The sequence below is a fragment of the Melanerpes formicivorus genome, unplaced genomic scaffold, assembly GCF_026170545.1.
Source record: "Melanerpes formicivorus ecotype bairdi unplaced genomic scaffold, bMelFor1.0.p_v2 SCAF_3, whole genome shotgun sequence".
NCBI lineage: Eukaryota > Metazoa > Chordata > Aves > Piciformes > Picidae > Melanerpes > Melanerpes formicivorus.
This window is the reverse complement of record NW_027142355.1, coordinates 35,480,542-35,500,953: the sequence shown is the minus strand read 5'-3', so window position 1 is coordinate 35,500,953 and position 20,412 is coordinate 35,480,542. Positions and strand designations below refer to the sequence as shown.

Sequence of the window (20,412 nt, the reverse complement as noted above, 5' to 3'; positions counted from 1 at the left end):
CAACCCATGTGGATTCCCACAAGTAAGTAGCTCTTGAGCACTCTTCAGGATCTTACAGGAGATACTTCTGAGGTTCAGCCTTAGGGATGGCATTTATGGAGACCAGATTTGTCACAAGCACCTGCAAGTCAACGCTTTCAGGAAGATCTTTTTCATTCAAATCCAGTTAAACTAACTGGAGTTTAAGGCAAACTAATGTTGAAAATAAATGATGGAAATCATTTTATTTATTGGATCACAGTTCAGCTGTGTGGCCTCAAACTACAATATGGTTGCATCAGACAATCACATCACTGAAGCTTCTGCTGTGCTTTCATTATTCCTGGCCTCTTTTGAATAATGCAGAGGCATCAGAGCAGGTTAATGTCTTTGATTATCTCTGCTTTGTAATGGTTGGCATCTTCTCCAAGTCTCCACCCAGTTCACTAACCAACCACAAATGCCACATCTCATTTGAAGGATCAGAGTCATTCCACACGTAGCACTTAGCACCATATCCCACACCTATGACAAAATAATGTAGTCACATCCACACACCTCGTGGAGAACTGTAACTCAGACAAAGGTAAATTTGAGCTCAAAAGCTTTAATTGGCATAAGATATACAATTTTTTTTGAGTGTTAAATAAGAAAAATATTTGGGGATATGCCAGGAGATTTTTCCCCAAAAGGATTCTGAAAACCAAAAAATCAAAATCACTGGGTTTAAAATAGACTCTGTAGCACTGAAGAACAGAAATACTCCTGACCTCCTAAGTATAACTTGTAATTGCCCTCATGATCTCAGCAGCTTTCTCAGTTCTGTGAATTACACAGCATCATTAAAACTAAAACAACTCATGCGACTTGCTTAAAGCTGCACATAACTACGATGCAATGGAAATGTCTTCATGCAGGAAGCCACTTATTGTCATCCCCACTTCATGAGAGAACAGCATGTTCATGTACTGACAGAGAGAAGGAATCACCTCCTGCACACAAAGAGAGTTGCTGGTGGAGCAGGGACTGAGATCAGGGCAGGGATCTACTTCTTCCCATTATGCACAACAGCCCTGGGATGCCATGGGGAAGGAACCCAAGTGCACTGCAGTCTTGTGCAGCAACAGAGACCTTCAGCTGCATCGGCCACGCTGGTAAATCCATGCCCTGCAGCATAATGTGCACATACAAACCTCTCTATGAGACTCGTGGGCATCTGGAAATCTGTCAGCACTCCCATGGTCTCAAGGGTGTAGAGAGCATGGTCCAGGTCTCAGCGTGGGCCTGGGAAGGAGGCACTGTGCCAGCCCTAGCTTTGGTTACTGAAAATTTCACTGGCTTCTGAGGCATTGCATGTAACTCACTGACTGCAATTTAAAGGCACAGATTTTCTCTCCCAGTTCCAAACTATTAGCATCCTCTCTCACCTACTTACTTCATTTTTACAGCAGTAAAGTCACTTCTCATGGAATGTACCTGAGTTTCCTCAGTTTCACTATTACTTCTTTTGCATGATAATAACAACAATTATGAGGCTGATTGTGCTTATTAGCTTAAGTAAATGCACAAAAAAATAAAGGTAAATATTTTCAGCATCTGGATTATTATTGTCTTTGTATCACACTGAGTTAAAGGCTACACTTCCTTCTGAAACTGACTACAAATGCTACTTCTGTAGTGCAAAGCATGGAAACATTCACAAGTTTTCCTAGGATTGAGACGTTGCCTTTACCTTGCATTTATGACTTTTTTTCAATGTTGCACCCTGCTGGGATTCTTTCTTCTGAAGGAGCTCTGCTGACTTCACCCAGAGTCACCAGAAGTCATTGAGGAATCATAGACTTGTAGAATGGATTGGAAGGAACCTTTAAAGGTTATGTAGTGCAGCTGCCCTGCCACAGGCAGGGACATTTTGCACTACACCAGGTTGCTAAAAAACCCATCCAACCTGACCTTGAACACTCCCAGGGATGAGATATTCACAACTTCTCTCAGCATTCTGTTCCACGTCTCATCACTCTTACAGCGAAGTATTCCTTCCTCATATCTAATTTAAATCTGCTCTCTTAGGATTCTCCAAATTTCTTAAAAGCCCAAGTCCTGGAATCCTGGGACTGGGAATTTTACAGTGAAATAAAAAATAAATAAATACAGGATTAGTGGTTGTGGAGAAAAGTACAGCAAAGGGAAATTGTAGTGGACTGAATTACTACAACACAGGGGAACATTCTTTACATTTTCTTTTAAAGCCTTTCTGATTGTAAAACCAACCTGAAGATTTTGCATATCTCTGACTCATGATACTTAGCATAGGTTACAGATCCTAAAACTGTGAGTATTTGTGTACTTAATTCCAGTGTCTTGCAAGGAGAATGGAATTGACAGCTGCCACAGTTGTGTCTGAATCATTACATGTGGTCACTTCATTGAAGTGGAGGATTTGCTGTCATTTGAGAGTCAAAACAAAGTGCTGTCATGAGCTGTGCTAACAAGATGAATCCAGGATTTCTGCAGAACCTCCCATACTTATCTTCTCCCTGGTGTCTGTTATCATGATGACCTCATCACAAAGAAAATCTGTTTAGCTGAAACTGGTTTATCCCACACAATTATTTTGGGTGGTGTTAGACAGAAGGGCCACTGGTAAGAGCACTACACTGTTGATCTAGCCCAGCAATGACCACATGGTCCTGACAGTCATTCAATAACCTATATGAAAAGAGTTAGTGTCTCCCAGCAGTTCTTTTTTGCATGTCCCAGTGACATTGAGTGGTGACACCTGCTCAGGTGACTCAAAGCAATTCTTGGGGCCAGGCTGGCAGCTGACATTGCTTGAACTGCTACTGCAGGATACAACTCAGAGCAGACAAGGAGGATGAGGACATGGTGTTCTTGTACTGTTACCAGAACCCTTTCACCTAATGCTAGCAGCCAGCTATACCTGCTGCGAATTAGGACACCAGCATTTTAGGAGCTCCTGTAGAAATTAATAACAGAAAAGTGATCCCTGCACTAGGGAGCTTCCACACTAAATATCCACCCTGTGCATAGACAGCTTCATTCCTTAGGCTACCTATACCAAGCCCTTTCTCCACATAAATGCACCAACAATCATTTGAAAGGATAAAAATTCACTTTCATCTTTGCTGTCAGCTCCTTACTTCATGTCTCACTTATTAACCTGTATAGATTTTACTGTGTCTTGTGATTTCTATTCATATTTCTTTGTGTGAAATAAAATACAGAATTTAGACAGCTAAAAACAGACAGGCAGCAATTTCCTGCCTTGTGTTTCCTGTATATGGTAAGAATAAACAGCAGATGTCAGCACTCATCCAGAACTTGAAATTGTTCCTGTGAAATTTAGTCAGACCTCACTCTACTGTCCTCAAAAATGCATATGCTCAGGCTGTGGAGAAACTTATCAAAATCTCTGGTTGGAAACATAAATATAATTATATTTAAAGAATCTCACAAGTTTTAAGTATCACTTCGACACGAGTACTGCTAGCGAGAAAAGCATCTATATGGAGAGGGCTTTGCCTTATCCTTGCACTAAATGATCACTAGATCTGTACACTTCCCTAAAAATGAAAATTATTCTCAAAAAGTGGCTTCAGAAGAGGTAGAGGTTTGGAAAAGTGCAAGCACAAAAGTTCAGAGAGACCCACTGAGTAGACATGAAACTGAAGGACAGAGAGCCCGAGGATTCTTGCTGCAGTTGGCCAGTAGGGGATGGAGGTCAACCTTGCTATGGAGGAGGTTGAGATGGGGCAAGTGAGTGAAATGGGTGTAAGATTATGGCTTCTTCAGCTAGGGAGGGAAGTATACTCCATATCTGTTGATCAAGGTGCCCAAATCACTGAAGATCTTCCTGAAAATAAGGCATAATTTAGCAGTACAAGTACACACAAACCCCATGCAACTGCATGCATGAAGATGTAGGAATAGAACAGTATCCTTCCTGCCTGGTCACAACCACATTGAGGTCAAGGGATGCTAGATTCCTTCTGGCTGCCTCCCAAACCCTGGCAACTTTTTCAGTTCTTGAAAAAGAAGACTAAAAGGAAAATCTTAAACTGTGCCACAGATTTTGGGCAACGAAGTTAGTGAGGGGTTTGGAACACAAGCCCTATGAGGAGACACTGAGGGGGCTGGGGCTGCTTAGCCTGGGGAGGAGACTTAGGGGTGACCTTATTGCTCTCTACAACTACCTGAAGGGGGGTTGTAAACAGGCAGAGGTTGGTCTCTTCTCCCAGGCAGCCAGCACCAGAACAAGAGGACACAGTCTCAGGCTGCGCCAGGGGAAGTTCAGGCTGGAGGTCAGGAGGAAGTTTTACACAGAGAGAGTGATTGCCCATTGGAATGGACTGCCCGGGGAGGTGGTGGAGTCGCCGTCACTGGAGGTGTTCAGGAGGAGACTTGACAGGGTGCTTGGTTACATGGTTTAGTTGATTAGGTGGTGTTGGATGATGGGTTGGACACGATGATCTTGCAGGTCTCTTCCAACCTGGTTTATTCTATTCTATTCTATTGCATGGCCATTTCCTGCCAGCACAAAGCACAGCAAAATTCCTCACAGTTTTGACCACTGTTACAGCCACTAGAGATACAAGAACATACTACTTATAACAGAGCCCAGGATTGCTCTTTCCAATATCTATGGTGGGATATCTCAAACCTGGCAGCAATCTAATGTCTGCAGCAAACCACCCCTGATAATACCACTCCAAACAGGAATCTCTGATCAGTGTTTCTCTCAAAACAGGAGCAGGTTTTTTACCAGTCCATAGAAATAGATGGGTTTACTTTGCTGGTTGGGATTCTTTTCCTGAAGCATTTTCCATCAAACCCAAAAAATGGCAGACTTAATGGCTTTGTATCTACAACTGTAGTTTGGTCTTGAAGGATCACTGACACTGAATGGAAGAGGGCGAGAAGCATACCCAGGGTCAATTATAAAAGTAAAAATAGCTTGGGTATTTAAAATCATATTAGTTCTGGTTAAAAACCAAACCAACATCCATTTACATTATGAATGTACCAGACTCTGATAGTTCCTCCTGAGCTGATAGCTAAGTCTCAGCCTGAACAAACTGGCAAAGTGCCCAGAGCCACCTTCAGTTTACAGCAAACACCACCACCAGATCACATCCAACTGCCTCCCTGTCATTCCACAATCTTTGCTCCTGCCTCCCCTGTCATTCCACAACCTTTGCTCCCAGAACACTTTTGCTCTTTGCTATTAAAATAAAATAAATTAAAAAAATAAAGAAGAAAAAATAAAAAAGAGGCTGTTTTCATTAACTAGTAAAACAATTTACTTCGATTCATCTTCTCTGACCAGAAGAACAGAAGTCATCAATCTTAAATTCTCTGTCAGCACGTAGATGTCAAACCAGAATTAAGTGCTGGAAAAATTGTTGAGAGAGAAAGTGGAAAAACCCAAGATAAACACAAAGAATGATAGTGACTCTCCTTTCTCAAAAGAAGATGGAAGAAATGCTGCTAACCTTTCTTGCTGCTACTAGCTGGCACTCTGTCAGGTTAGAAACTTCATTTTTCATGCAGTATCAGAGATACCTGAGAAGGGCTGTAGGCTTACATAAATCCAGAGAAAAATTAGGAAAGTAAACCAATTTCCCTGTGAATTAACAGAGCTATCTCCACATTTTACAACCTCAAAGAAAATGATCATTTACGCCATACACCTGAAATTAGTTGCATCACCTTTTCTTTGCAGGATACTCCAGTTAGAATTAGAATTAGAATTAGAATTAGAATTATTAGAATTAGAATTAGAATTAGAATTAGAATTAGAATTAGAATTAGAATTAGAATTAGAATTAACCAGGTTGAAAAAGACCTTCGAGATCACCAAGTCCAACCTATCCCCCAACACCATCTAATCAACTAAACCATGGCACTAAGTGCACCATCCAGTCTCTTTTTAAACACTTCCAGTGATGGTGACTCCACCACCTCCCTGGGCAGCCCATTCCAATGGCCAATCTCTCTGTGAAGAATTTCTTCCGAACATCCAGTCGTAACCACCCCTGGCACAACTTGAGACTGTGTCCTCTTGTTTCAGTGAGGGATTAAAGCCCTTCCTTGCCTTCACCTCAGAACTGCTCACACTGAGATGCATTCTTTCATCCTAAGCAATGATTATTTTCCAAGCAGAAGCACAGAAGTCTGATTTTGCTGCCCATTTCAACACTTTCATCTGCACATTGGCCACAACAACCCCATGCAGAGCTACAGGCTGGGGTCAGAGTGGCTTGAGATCGGCCAGGTAGAGAGGGAGCTGGGGGTACTGGTCGATGGTAGGCTGAACATGAGCCTGCAGTGTGCCCAGGCAGCCAAGAGGGCCAATGGCATCCTAGTCTGCATCAAGAACAGTGTGGCCAGCAGGAGCAGGGAGGTCATTCTGCCCCTGTACACTGCACTGGTTAGGCTGCACCTCAAGTACTGTGTCCAGTTCTGGGCCCCTCAGTTTAGGAAGGAGGTTGACTTGCTGGAGTGAGTCCAGAGAAGGGCAACAAAGTTGGTGAGGGGTTTGGAACACAAGCCCTATGAGGAAAGACTGAGGGAGCTGGGATTGCTTAGCCTGGAGAGGAGGAGACTCAGGGGTGACCTTATTGCTCTCTACAACTACCTGAAGGGGGGTTGTAGACAGGCAGAGGTTGGTCTCTTCTCCCAGGCAGCCAGCACCAGAACAAGAGGACACAGTCTCAGGCTGTGCCAGGGGAGGTTTAGGTTGGATGTTAGGAAGAAGTTCTCTACAGAAAGAGTGATTGCCCATTGGAATGGGCTGCCCGGGGAGGTGGTGGAGTCACCATCTTTGGAGGTGTTCAGAAGGAGACTTGATGGGGTGCTTGGTGTCATGGGTTAGTTGTTTAGGTGGGTTGGATTTGTTGATGGGTTGGACACGATGATCTTGAAGGTGTCTTCCAACCTGGTTTATTCTATTCTGTTCTATCATGCACACCAGATGCTGTTGTGCATAACCCAGGGAGATAGCTCTATATTACACTCAGAAGATGAAGACATTCTGGTGACCCCACAAGTGAAATCACACAATGTCTACCATAAATATCCCACATCTAGACTTTTTGTATAAAAAGTATTAACAAAAACACTTTGGATGTTCTGTTATTGGACATAGCACTTGAAGCCATGGTTTAGTAGTCATGAGGTCATGAGTGACAGGTTGGACTTGATGATTTTTGAGGTCTTTTCCAACCTTATTGATTCTATGATTCCTGGGGAACCAGTGCCTAAAGAGACTTCGAAATGAAGAAGCACCAAAGTCTGTCAGACAGCAGACAGATGCTGACAGTTCACAAAGAATAAATATAAATGACTATGTCAGTGGAAACATTAACCTAATGAAATATAACAAGGGAATCACCTAATTTATTGACTGCAAAAATGTATTCAGTCCCAGCTTACTGCTTGCTTTCTGAAATTATTTTGGGCTGCTAGACAGTACTTATTGCTATACAGTAACCACAGACATACACAAGTGTTCTGGGTAACATCTAAAGAGGACTTTCTTAAAACCACAGTTTATGAATGAAGAGCTGTAATTTGTGTGCAAACAAATGGGTCTGGTCAAGAATTTTCACTTGTATAAACAAGGCCATTCATGAAACACTGAGCAAATTGGGCGTGGGCAGTTGTTTCAGCAATGTTGTCATACCCTTTCTTACAAGGAGCCTCTGACCATTCAGTAGCTCCTTTGTGTGCCTTTTATTCTTATCTGTGATCTCATCTGTCACAAGACCCTCCACATCTTTAAATATTGCTTCTTAGCTGACCACTGTAGTCTAAAAGCAGATAAAATATTTATGTGTCCCATAAATATATGCTACACAGCAGAGTGAAAGTGAATGTGAGAACACAGGCACGTGCAGTCACATAAAGACATGACTTCATACTGAAAAGGATACAACCTCCATCCATTTGCAGGGGTACTATAATTTCTTGCTTGTTGCTCTATGTGAGTACTTTATCAGAAAAATACATTGACATGATAGGCCAACCAGCCTTTTTGGATATGAATACAGATGTATTTTTGGATTTTCAGACATCTGTCTGAAATGTCAATAGCAGAACCTATTCTAACAGAGGAGTCCATAAGCTCTCCTCTAAGGAAAAAAAAAATAATTAAATGGAAAAAAAATAAAATGAAAGAGGAACAAAAAGGAAAGAAGAGAGGAGAGGAGAGGAGAGGAGAGGAGAGGAGAGGAGAGGAGAGGAGAGGAGAGGAGAGGAGAGGAGAGGAGAGGAGAGGAGAGGAGAGGAGAGGAGAGGAGAGGAGAGGAGAGGAGAGGAGAGGAGAGGAGAGGAGAGGAGAGGAGAGGAGAGGAGAGGAGAGGAGAGGAGAGGAGAGGAGAGGAGAGGAGAGGAGAGGAGAGGAGAGGAGAGGAGAGGAGAGGAGAGGAGAGGAGAGGAGAGGAGAGGTTCGGAGAGGAGAGGTTCGGAGAGGAGAGGAGAGGTTCGGAGAGGAGAGGAGAGGTTCGGAGAGGAGAGGTTCGGAGAGGAGAGGAGAGGAGAGGTTCGGAGAGGAGAGGAGAGGTTCGGAGAGGAGAGGTTCGGAGAGGAGAGGTTCGGAGAGGAGAGGAGAGGAGAGGAGAGGAGAGGAGAGGAGAGGAGAGGAGAGGAGAGGAGAGGAGAGGAGAGGAGAGGAGAGGAGAGGAGAGGAGAGGAGAGGAGAGGAGAGGAGAGGAGAGGAGAGGAGAGGAGAGGAGAGGAGAGGAATTTAACTCATTTATCCATTCAGAGAAAAGAAGTGATGGAGAAATTACTTGGGAGAGGGGCCCAAGAAAGCAGATTTGCCTCCTCTAAGCCCAGGAGTGATGTGTCCCATCAAAGAGGAAAACAACCAAGAATGCCAGGTGGCCTGCATGGGTGAAAAAGTTTCTCCTGGACACTCTGACATAAGAAGGAAGAAGCAGAAGGTGAAAGCAAGGACAAGTATCTTGGGCAGAGTACAAAGAATTTGTCCAAGCAGCCAGGGACCAGGCCAGGAAAGTAAAAGTCCAGACAGAATTAAATCTGGCCAGGGATGTCTTGGAAAACAAGAAAAGCTTTTATGCGTATGTCAATGATAAAAGAAAGACTAGGGAACAGGTGAGCTCTCTCCTGAAGAAGATAGTGGACCTGGTCACCCAGGATAAGGAGAAGGCTGCGGTGCTCAAATAGTTTTTTGCCTCAGTCTTCACCAGCAAGGGCTCTAACCACATTGTCCAAGTTGCAGAAGGTAAAAGCAGGAACTGGGAAAATGGTATTGAGTGCACCCTCAGTAAGTTTACCACCAGCACTAAGCTGTGTGATGCACTCAACATGCTGGGGGAAGGGACCTTGCCAGGTTTGAGAGGTGCAGCAATGGCAGCCTCGTGAAGTTCAACAAATCTAAGTACAAGGTCCTGCACCTGGGTCAGGGCATCCCAAGCACAAATAGATGCTGGCTGAAGAATTAATAGAAAGCAGTCCTGAGGAGAAGGACTTGGGGGTACTGCTTGATGAGAAGCTTAATATGAGCTGACAATGTACGCTTGCAGCCCAGATAGCAAATCATCCTGGGTTACATCAAATGAAGGATGGCCAGCAGCTTGACAAGGTGATTCTGCTTTTCTACTGTGCTCTTGTGAGACCCCACCTGAAGTATTGCAGTTAGTTCTGGAGCCCCCAACACAAGAAGGACATGGAACTCTAAAACTGGGTCCAAAGAAGGGCCACAAAGCTGATCAGAGAGCTGAAGCACCTCTCCCATGAAGACAGGCTGAGAGTTGAGGTTGTTTAGCCTGGAGAAAAGGATTGGGGGAGACCTTATAGCAGCCTTTCAGTATTTGAAGAGCACCTACAGGATAGCCAGAGACAGACTTTTTTCAAAGGCATATAGTGATAATGGGGTAATGGCTTCAAGTTGAATGAAACTAGATTTAAATTAGACATTAGGAAGAAATTCTTCACCATAGGGATGGTGAAGCACTGAGACAGGTTGCCCAGAGAAGTTCCTGGAAGTGGTCAAAGCCAGGCTAGATGGGGCCTTGAGCAACCTGGCCTAGTAGGAAACTTCACTGGCCATGGCAGAGCAATTGGAACTAGATGATCTTTAAGATCTTTTCCAAGCCAAACCATTCTATGATACTATAGAATGATAGTATGAACTATGATACTCTTGTTCTGTGTCCTCAAAACAAGAGGACACAGTCTCAGGCTGTGCCAGGGGATGTTCAGGCTGGATGTTAGGAAGAAGTTCTATACAGAAAGAGCAATTGCCCATTGGAATGGGATGCCCAAGGAGGTGGTGGAGTTGCCATCATTGGAGGTGTTCAGGAGGAGACTTGATGGGGTGCTTGGTGCCATGGGTTAGTTGTTTAGGTGGGTTGGATTGGTTAATGGCTTGGGTGCGATGATCTTGAAGGTCTCTTCCAACCTGGTTTGGTTTATTCTAACTAAAGGTTATCCTATATGGTAAAGATTTTCATCATGTCACCCTTTGCCACAGTATTATCACTTGTACTTCTTTTTAATAACAGACTGCTCCAAAGCCATGGAAAGCTTTTTAATGCTTTGTTTTATCCTTACTAGCTGCCCACTTATTCAGAGTCTTATCCGAAGACAGATTGATTAATTTCCTCTCAAATATCTCTGCGGAAAAATTCACAGTTGTACCTGAGAGCTTCATACACATTCAAGAAATGATTTTCACATCATCTCTGTGAGAAGCCAGCTAATACTGTCCCTGTCTAAGTACACAAAGAATTAATGCATTGGAGGACTGAAATCAGATTTACTCTGAATGCCTATTTAGGTAACTGTTTTAAGAAAACAAGGGTGTGAGCATTCAGCTCCTGATATAAGCACTGCTTTTGTAATAATCCCAAATTAAGTACTTGGAATACAGATTGCAGGTCCCTCTTTTGTCCCCTCTGTTTCTGCCTCTCCTCCCAGGCCAGTGCAAAGCCATCCTTTGCTACAAGATGTCAGTGCTTCAACAAATCTTGTAGAATCAGAATCACTTAAGGCTGGGCCTTTAAAATCATCAATTTCAAAGACCTTAAAGATTTTATTCAGATTCTCTCTGTCCTTCCACTTCTTTTGCAATTATTTATACCCAGTCATCACAACAGCCTTTGGGCAGGAGGGGGTGGGATTTGGATGGATAACAGCTCAGTAGACAGCCAGGTAAGGAGAGGTCTGAACTCAGCTACACAGGAAAAGGACTATGGACACCCACAGATCCAAAGCACAGAGGAGTCTCCTACTGAACTTGAATGCCCCTAGGGCTGGGTGAAGAATCTAAACCATGTTTTGGATGTAGATAAAGTCCCACTTTCCTTCTCTTAAATCTTTTACTGAAATTTATCATACAGCATGAGGCACATTCACAGAGCTTTCAATTCTCTTCCCCCTAAATCTGGAAATGTTTATTTGTCTTTTTAAGGTATCTGAAAGCACTTAAGGTATCTTTCTTGTGATTATTTCATTAAATTATATTTTGAACTTTAATATCATCTTCAATGCAAGTGTAATGTGAATGGAAAATACAGAATTTGCCTTATGGGAATGGGATAGGATAGGATAGGATAGGATAGGATAGGATAGGATAGGATAGGATAGGATAGGATAGGATAGGATAGGATAGGATAGGATAGGATAGGATAGGATAGGATAGGATAGGATTAACCAGGTTGGAAAAGACCTTTGAGATCATCAACTCCAACCTATTATCAGTGCAAACTCCTTAAGTTACTTTTCTCTCTAGTGAGAAAAAACACTCCAAGGAAAAAGAACACATTTTGATAGGAAATAATTCTGATTAAAACAATTTACAGACACTTCTAATCATGAGCATTGATAAATGCCTCATAAATCAAAAATTTTCTGATCAGAAGAGACTTCTGATCATCTTGACCTCTGACAAATCAACAAATTACACAGTAACTCTTACCCTGAGTCCAGAATATCATAGGTAGCTGGAGTGGGTGGTTTTAGGAAGCTTACAGCACTGTTCTGAGTGTGTGATGTCCTTCATTTGACCCAGATTGCATGAGTCAACTTCTTCAGGCTCCTGCCTTGTGATCAAAGATGGCCTATGGTACTCTTGCCAAGTAGGGGAACCTTAGACCTGAAATGTCAAACAGAAACATCCATCTCCTTGACCATAGAAGAAGCCTTTGGCCAGCAATTTACATATCTCAGCTGTGCAATCAGTTAGGATTAGTAAATCTGAGTGCAAGAGAATGCATGACGCAATTGGTAACCTGCTAACAATTTACTATGGTCTCAGGAACTATTTTGCAAACACCTACTTTTTATTTTTTACATTTTCCATTTAGAGACATAGAGGAGTGGGACTCTTAGGAGGACTCATATAATAAACCAGAGTTAGATCAGAGTCTAGTCATGGGGTCTGTGTTGATAGGTTGGACTCGATCATCCTCAAGGTCCTTTCCAACCTAAGTGATACTGTGATACTGTGATACCTTGCTACTGAGATTAGCCATCTTCCTTCTATCAAAGTGTTTCTTAAGTACTTCCTACCCTGTGCATTTTAATGTGCTTATTATTTACCTCTTTTCCTGCTGACTTCTCTGTTATCTAATCCTCCTCCTTCAATTGTATTTTGGTCCTCTCAGCTGCATTTCTACCCCACTGCTGCATATTTTACATTGTACTTATTTTACTTTATATTATTATTATTATTATTATTATTATTATTATTATTATTATTATTATTTTCTTTTAATAATCTTCTCCTTGGGTGTCTCATTCTCAATACATCACAGTCCTCTCTTCCTCCTAGCACCTCATTTTCCCCTGCAACTTACTCTTCCCTGGCTAACTACACATATTCATGCACATTCTATCCTACAGACCATCTTCCAGGCCTTTTGGACCTTTCAAGCGGAACAAGGTTAGCTGACATGGTCTCAGCAGCATCAGGGCTAGCCCCCACACACATCACAGACAGGAGCTGTTTTAATCCCAGGAGCTGTCAGAAGACTCTTTTTTCACACAGACATGATATGACCCCTGTAAAATCCAATTTGAAGCCACCAGTGGTGCTCTGACAGCAGGTCTCAGAGGCAATTAGTTGCAATAGCTGCAGCCTTTGATACTTGACCACTCCTGAAGATGCTGCCGAACTGCTCATTTTTTCACCCAGAGCTTTCTGTAGGGAGCCTGGTTAAGGTATCCTCCTCCCACAGCACTGACAGGACGTTGTCTCTCTAATTTTCTGCATGAGCAACAAAGCCAGCAAATCATGGTACACCCTTTAGCTTATCAGGTGGACATACCACATGCCAGTAGTAACCATGTCCAAGTTTTCCTTCCTACTTCTTACACATGCATACTTCTGTTTCTAATATGAATACAATACTTTTCTTTGCAGAAGACCAATAGTCTATACAATGTCTGTTTCTGGCCCAGCACACCCAAAATCTGCTAAATTTAAGACACCAGGCTGTCACTGCTGAGGAATTTAGGTGAAAATCCAGCCTTGCTTTGCCAGAAACCCTCCTCATCTCTGCTATCTCCTACTCCTACACATATAGCAAGAGACCAACCAACAGCCCATGAGCCCAATGTCCCCAGCACTGCATACTATCCCTGTGTTTTTAATGACAAGTAGTCAGTAGAATAAACCAGGTTGGAAGAGACCTTCAAGATCATCGTGTCCAACCTATCATCCAACACCACCCAACCAACTAAACCATGTAACCAAGCAGCCTGTCACCCCTGAGTCTCCTTTTCTCCAGGCTAAGCAGCCCCAGCTCCCTCAGTCTCTCCTCATAGGGCTTGTGTTCCAAACCCCTCACCAACTTCGTTGCCCTTCTCTGGACACGCTCCAGCAAGTCAACATCCTTCCTAAACTGAGGGGCCCAGAACTGGACACAGTACTCGAGGTGTGGCCTAACCAGTGCAGTGTACAGGGGCAGAATGACCTCCCTGCTCCTGCTGGCCATACTGTTCTTGATGCAGGCCAGGATGCCATTGGCCCTCTTGGCCACCTGGGCACACTGCAGGCTCATGTGCAGCCTACCATTGACCAGCACCCCCAGGTCCCTCTCTCCCTGGCCACTCTCCAGTCACTCTGACCCCAGCCTGTAGCTCTGCATGGGGTTGTTGTGGCTGATGTGCAGAATCTGGCACTTGGATGTGTTAAATCTCATGCTGTTGGATTCTGCCCATCTGTCCAGCCACTGTTTGTCCTAAAAGTGTGAAAAAAAAAACCATGAGGGGGGTGTTACTTTCAGGTCTCCTCTATCTACTGACCAAGCTGGGCAATAGTCTGTGGCCAAGAGCATTCCCCTGCTCATTTCCTGAAGCCAGATGAGGCCATGGGGCTGATGTACATACCATGTGCCCATGTCCCTGAATGTGTGCTGGAGCAGACCCTCACAAGGGTGGAGATGGCCTCACATCTCTGAATGGCATCTCAGTGCCATTTGCCTACCTCAGGGTGAGGGACACAGCCACAGCACCACAAATGATCTTTTATGATTAACAGCACATTGGCTTACTGCTTTCCTATTCTTTTAAACATGATGGCTATAGAATTGATCCATAGCCTCAGAAATGCTATTAGATGTTATAACTTGGCTATTATGTTACTTCTGATTCTTCCATCACACTCTGCCAAAACAGCCCAAACTACCCCCTAGCTGCTGCTGCAGCAGCAATCTGCCCCATGATAATACTGTAGCTAGTGCTTTAATCTGTAGCTAATGCTTTAATCCATAGCTATAGTGGAAATTAAACACTATAGAAAAAAAAAATAAGATTATAAGTACTCAGAAAAAAGAAGAATATTTAGCATATCTGCATCCCCAGATATAATGGCAACATGTATATTTTAAATATAGCTAGGATATCAGCAAAATCTCAAGGGGACACTATTTCCAGCTGTGCTCATGATTTGCATGACTGATGATTTTAATATTTTGATGCTTTTCATTTTTACAACTCCTTTGTTTGGGGGCATTCAGGAGGGAGGATTTGTACCCATTTAAAAATACTTGAAAAACCAACAACACTAGCCTGGAAATTCTTGGAAAGAACTCAGCTGTGCCATGTAGAAAGGAACAGTTTTGATTTATTCGAGGAAGTGTTCCTTCTGAGCTGGCATTTTACAGTCTATTTCTGTCCAAACCAAACTACTTGAACTGATTCATTAGCAAAGGAAACATCTATTCTTTGCCAGAACACTCTTCTCTATGCCAGTCTAGTTTAGACAGGCTTCTGTACGTAACCTCTTCAACGTGGTCACTTATTAATGCTAGTGGCCAAGAAATACCAGGAGTGACTTTGCCTTTAAAAAGGATGACCTGAATGTATGGAAGCATTTGCTAGGAGTTGTACCCAATTCCAAAAATGCTCAGCAACAAAAGCTTCAGTTTGCATGGTAAGCATGTAGCAAAATCTGTTTGATTAAGCAGCGTCAAAATATGCAACAAGCGATAAGACAAGAGGAAACAACCTCAAGTTGTGCCAGAGAGGATGTTTGGGTTGGATATTAGGAAAAATTACTTCACAGAAAGGGTTATCTAGCACTGGAAAAAGCTGCCCAGGGAAGTGGTGGAGTCACCATCCCCAAAGGTACTTAAAAGTTGTGGTGCTTGGGGACATGGTTTAATGGTAGTGGCTTAGCAGTAGTAATGGGATTGTGAACTCTAACCAAGCAGTTGATTTGATAAACTGTGGTGGGTTGAAACCTAAAACTACCACACAAACCCAAAGCACTCTTCCAACCTCAACAGTTCTATGATTCTATGAAATATTTATTGCCACATCAAACATGCAATGTGTGTTTTATTCAGATGTAAAACTGTCTTTGTACTCAATGAAGCCTATTCCTAACATGAAACTCCTGGCTCCTTTTCCATTGCCTTGTGACACCCCTGACTGCCATCCTCCCTCTTCGGTATGTTCATGAGCAGCACCTGCCTGCTGTTTACAAGGTTTTCCTACCTTGTAAAACATCATCCTTGTACAGTAGGCTTGAAACATGGAAAACAGCCTCTCTAGCAATTGTGTTTCCTCAAAATTCACCATGAGTGTTTAGATTTCCTGCATGCTGCCCTGCTGGCTGCATATGAGATTTCTTTTCTTATTGCCTTTCCAGTCCAATGCTTTTTATTTTATTTTATTTTTTTATGAGATGCAAGCATGTCTATAAAAGGAACTATTCTCTCTGAGACTATCACTGATGTTACAGAACTACAAGATACCTTGGTTTTTAAAAGATTTATCTCGAAGGTATTAAAAGTGGGAGCAGGATCACCAGTTAGAGTGATGGGGAGCTTACAGAGAGACACAGCATCCCCTCCAAGTGAGGCAGACCCTCAGAGCTGCACTGGGCTGTTGTTTGCAGCAAGGGGTTGCTTTCCCACTGCAGTAACTGTTCATTGATATCAATTTATCCTCTTTTTTGCTGCCTTTGAACTGTTCAAGCTAACGCTTTGCAGTTTATCATTGGAGTGGGACACCAACATTTTAGAGGAAAAACATTGAGTGCTGAATATTGTCTGATGGTTTAAACTAGGAAATGTTAGAACCTTTTTGGTATGAAAACATGATTTGAACACGGGACATCCACGTTGACCTACACCATTACACCATGACGACTTTCAACTTATTACATGGTTTTCCCAGGAGGGCCTTGTTAAATCACCTGAGTTCACTACTTGTCTTTTTTTTGCATCTCCAGAATTATGTTTGTTCCTTCATAAGCAAGCTGGATGAGACTGCAAAGGGTGAAGGTAAAAGTCCATCTTCAGTTTCTTCCTAGATAACCGAAATAAGGCGTTGGAATAAACCAGACACATATGAAATTAATTTTCTGTTTGATCTCCCAAGACTAATTAGCTTTTCTTGGTCTAGTGTTTGTTTGCAAAATTATGTTAAATTATCCTTTTTAATGCGTGCATAAGATAGGTGCATGCGTTAGTATCTTGGTGATACAGGACTGCTTGACGCAGGGGCAAGGTGATATTTAGCCAAGCATTAGAGCCATGTGAAGAACTCATGCCTGCCTCTAAGCCTGTCGTTTAACCATGGCAAACAAGGGGCACAAAGGACACGTTGACAGTGTGGTTCATTTTCTCATTCCCAGCACAGTTTCTGCAATGTGATTAAACAGTTACGAGCTAACTATGGCAAGAAAGTTGGTGAGGGGTTTGGAACACAAGCCCTATGAGGAGAGGCTGAGGGAGCTGGGGTTGCTTAGCCTGGTGAAGAGGAGGATCAGGGGAGACCTTATTGCTCTCTACAACTACCTGAAGGGAGGTTGTAGCCAGGAAGGGGTTGGTCTCTTTTCCCAGGCAACCAGAACCAGAACAAGAGGACACAGTCTCAAGTTGTGCCAGGGGAGGTTCAGGCTGGATGTTAGGAAGAAATTCTTCACAGAAAGAGTGATTGGCCATTGGAATGGGCTGCCCAGGGCAGTGGTGGAGTCACCATCACTGGAGGTGTTTAGGAAGAGACTGGATGGGGTACTTGGTGCCATGGTTTAGTTGATTAGATGCTGTTGGATGATAGGTTGGACTTGATGATCTCAAAGGTCTTTTCCAACCTGGTTAATTCTATTCTATTCTATTTAGACATGCATTCACATTTATTGCTATGACTGTGGAGAAGTCATTGACTTCATAACTTACATTAAGAGACATTTGAAAAAAAGTATCCTTTATATGAACAATGGAAGCTCTATAAGGTCATCTGGCCCAAGGGCTAAACATACTTACTGAATTCTCATTTTCTCCATTGGTTTATAGAGATTTTCTTAAAATGGGTGCATTGCAAATTCTGGAAGTTGAAGAATGTATTTGAGCCAGAAAACATAATGGATTTAGCTAAACAGATAAATAAGGAGGATAATGAAAGACTGCTTTTCCAAAGAGAAAGTAATATTTTGAGGAATACAAAGAGAAAATTTTATATAGCTGATAGCTATATCAAACGTGTCCCCTGATGGGACACAAATCCTTAAAATCATATTTTACTCTTTTTACCACATGGTTGCAAGAGGCTGCATAATCGAGCAAGTAGAAGACAGATCACAGTATCACAGTATCACCAAGGTTGGAAGAGACCTCAAGGATCATCGAGTCCAACCTGTCACCACAGACCCATGACTAGACCATGGCATCAATCTCCTCTTGAACACCTCCAGGGATGGTGACTCCACCACCTCCCCAGGCAGCCCATTCCAATGACCAATGACTCTCTCGGTGAAGAACTTTCTCCTCACCTCGAGCCTAAACTTCCCCTGGCACAGCTTGAGACTGTGTCCTCTTGTTCTGGTGCTGGTTGCCTGGGAGAAGAGGCCAACCTCTTCCTGGCTACAACCACCCTTCAGGTAGTTGTAGAGGGCAATGAGGTCACCCCTGAGCCTCCTCTTCTCCAGGCTAAACAATCCCAGCTCCCTCAGCCTTTCCTCATAGGGCTTGTGCTCAAGGCTTCTCCCCAGCCTTGTTGCCCTTCTCTGGACACGTTCAAGTGTCTCAATGTCCTTCTTAACGTAACGTAATAAGAAGCATTTCGTAACGTAATGTAATAAGAAGCATTTCCACTTGCTCTCTCCTTTTATACATATATGCAAGCATACATACAGAGAGAGAAAAAGAGAGATAATCCACTGATGAGCCTCTTAGTCAAGAATTTGTGTTGTGGCTTAATGTCAGCCAGCAACCTACACACAGCCTTTCTCTCATTCCTCCCCTCCTCCCACATTAGCACTGGGCAAAGAATCAAAACCCAAGAAAAACTCATGGGTTGAAATAAGAACTGTTGAATCATTGAAATAAAAATGAAATAAAACAATAGTAGTACTAATTAAAAGGAAGATTACAAAAGACAGTGAATTAAAACCCAAAAAAGGCAAGTGATGCACAATGCAACTGCCCACCAGCTGCTGACAAATGTCCACTCAGTCCCTGAGCAGCAACTCACCCCTCCTGGGAAACTAACCTCAGTTTATATACCCTTTGTGATGTCATGTGGTATGGAATATTCATTTGGCTAATTTGAGTCACCTGTCCTGGCTATGTCCCCTCCCAACTTCTTGTTCCCCATCAGTTTTCTTGCTGTCAGGGGACAAGAGACTGAAAAGTCCTTGACTTAATATAAATACTACTCTTGGCAACAACTAAAACATCAGTGTGATATCAACATTATTCTATGCTAAATCCAAAACAGAACACTGTACCGCCTCCTAGGTAGAAAATTAACCCTATCTCAACTGAAACCAGGAATGAAATTAGAATTAAATATTTGCCAAGCATTTGCTCTTCTGTTTTAACAAGTCAGCTCTGGTTTGTTCCTTGACCCATCAAGAAACTTTGGTTAACCTTAAATTAAATAGAAATTAAGGATAAGTGATGATTTTTAATAATACTTGCTTCTTAAACACTAACTGGATACAAAGTAGGATCTAGATTAGACATTAAGTAATTGCAAGTACTTAAAATACAAGGAACATAACACAGTGCCTGTGTCAGGAACAGTGTGGACAGCAGGAGCAGGGAGGTCATTCTGCCCCTGTACACTGCACTGGTCAAGCCACACCTTGAGTACTGTGTCCAGTTCCGGGCCCCTCAGTTTAGGAAGGATGTTGACTTGCTGGAACGAGTCCAGAGAAGGGGAACAAAGTTGGTGAGGTGTTTGGAACACAAGCCCTATGAGGAGAGACTGAGGGAGTCACCATCATTGGAGGGGTTTAGGAGGAGACTTGACGGGGTGCTTGGTTGCATGGTTTAGTTGATTAGGTGGTGTTGGATGGTAGGTTGGACATGATGATCTTGAAGGTCTCTTCCAACCTGGTCTGGTCTGGTCTGGTCTATTCTATTCTATTCTATTCTATTCTATTCTATTCTATTCTATTCTATTCTATTCTATTAATAGTAAGTTATAGAAAGCTCATCAACTGCAAATAAATTAATTTCACCGAATACATTGCAAACAGCAAAGACTTAATAGCCCTACAATGAAGTCTATTATGCAAATGTAGGAGCTGAGTTTTAGGTAACACATTCTTAGGGAACTTATAATCTAACACCTTAGTAGAACGAGAAATTGGAACATCCTTGAAATATCCTCAGTTCCCTTCAGGTCAGTTTGTAATTTCCTTTACATATAGAGTACATTCTTAATGCTGCTGAAGTATCCTTTTGAAGTTTATATTATTTGTGCAGTACCTTGCCCCTGATTGAAGCAAATGGTGTTTACATGCTTGCCCAAAAGATTCTTTTTTTCAACTGCATGCAAAAATCTCAATTCTCCATTCAATGTTTATTTTTTTTCAGACTCAGTACCTGAATGAGCTTTTTCAACTCCAAAATGTCTGAAGATTCCCTTAACTGCAACAATTAAGAATATTTATGATTTAACTATGCTTTAAATTCTTTTATTTCT

General features: G+C 42.5%; 1 long non-coding RNA gene across 3 annotated transcripts in view; it reads right to left on the bottom strand.

The window, feature by feature from the left end:
* The window catches only part of LOC137459403 (uncharacterized), a 148,003-nt gene that overhangs the window by 104,861 nt on the left and 22,730 nt on the right, over nt 1-20,412 (bottom strand). For all 3 annotated transcript variants that reach the window (XR_010992304.1, XR_010992298.1, XR_010992310.1), the window contains exon 4: nt 11,945-12,121. This is a non-coding gene — a long non-coding RNA (uncharacterized lncRNA). The remainder of the gene's footprint in view (nt 1-11,944; nt 12,122-20,412) is intronic.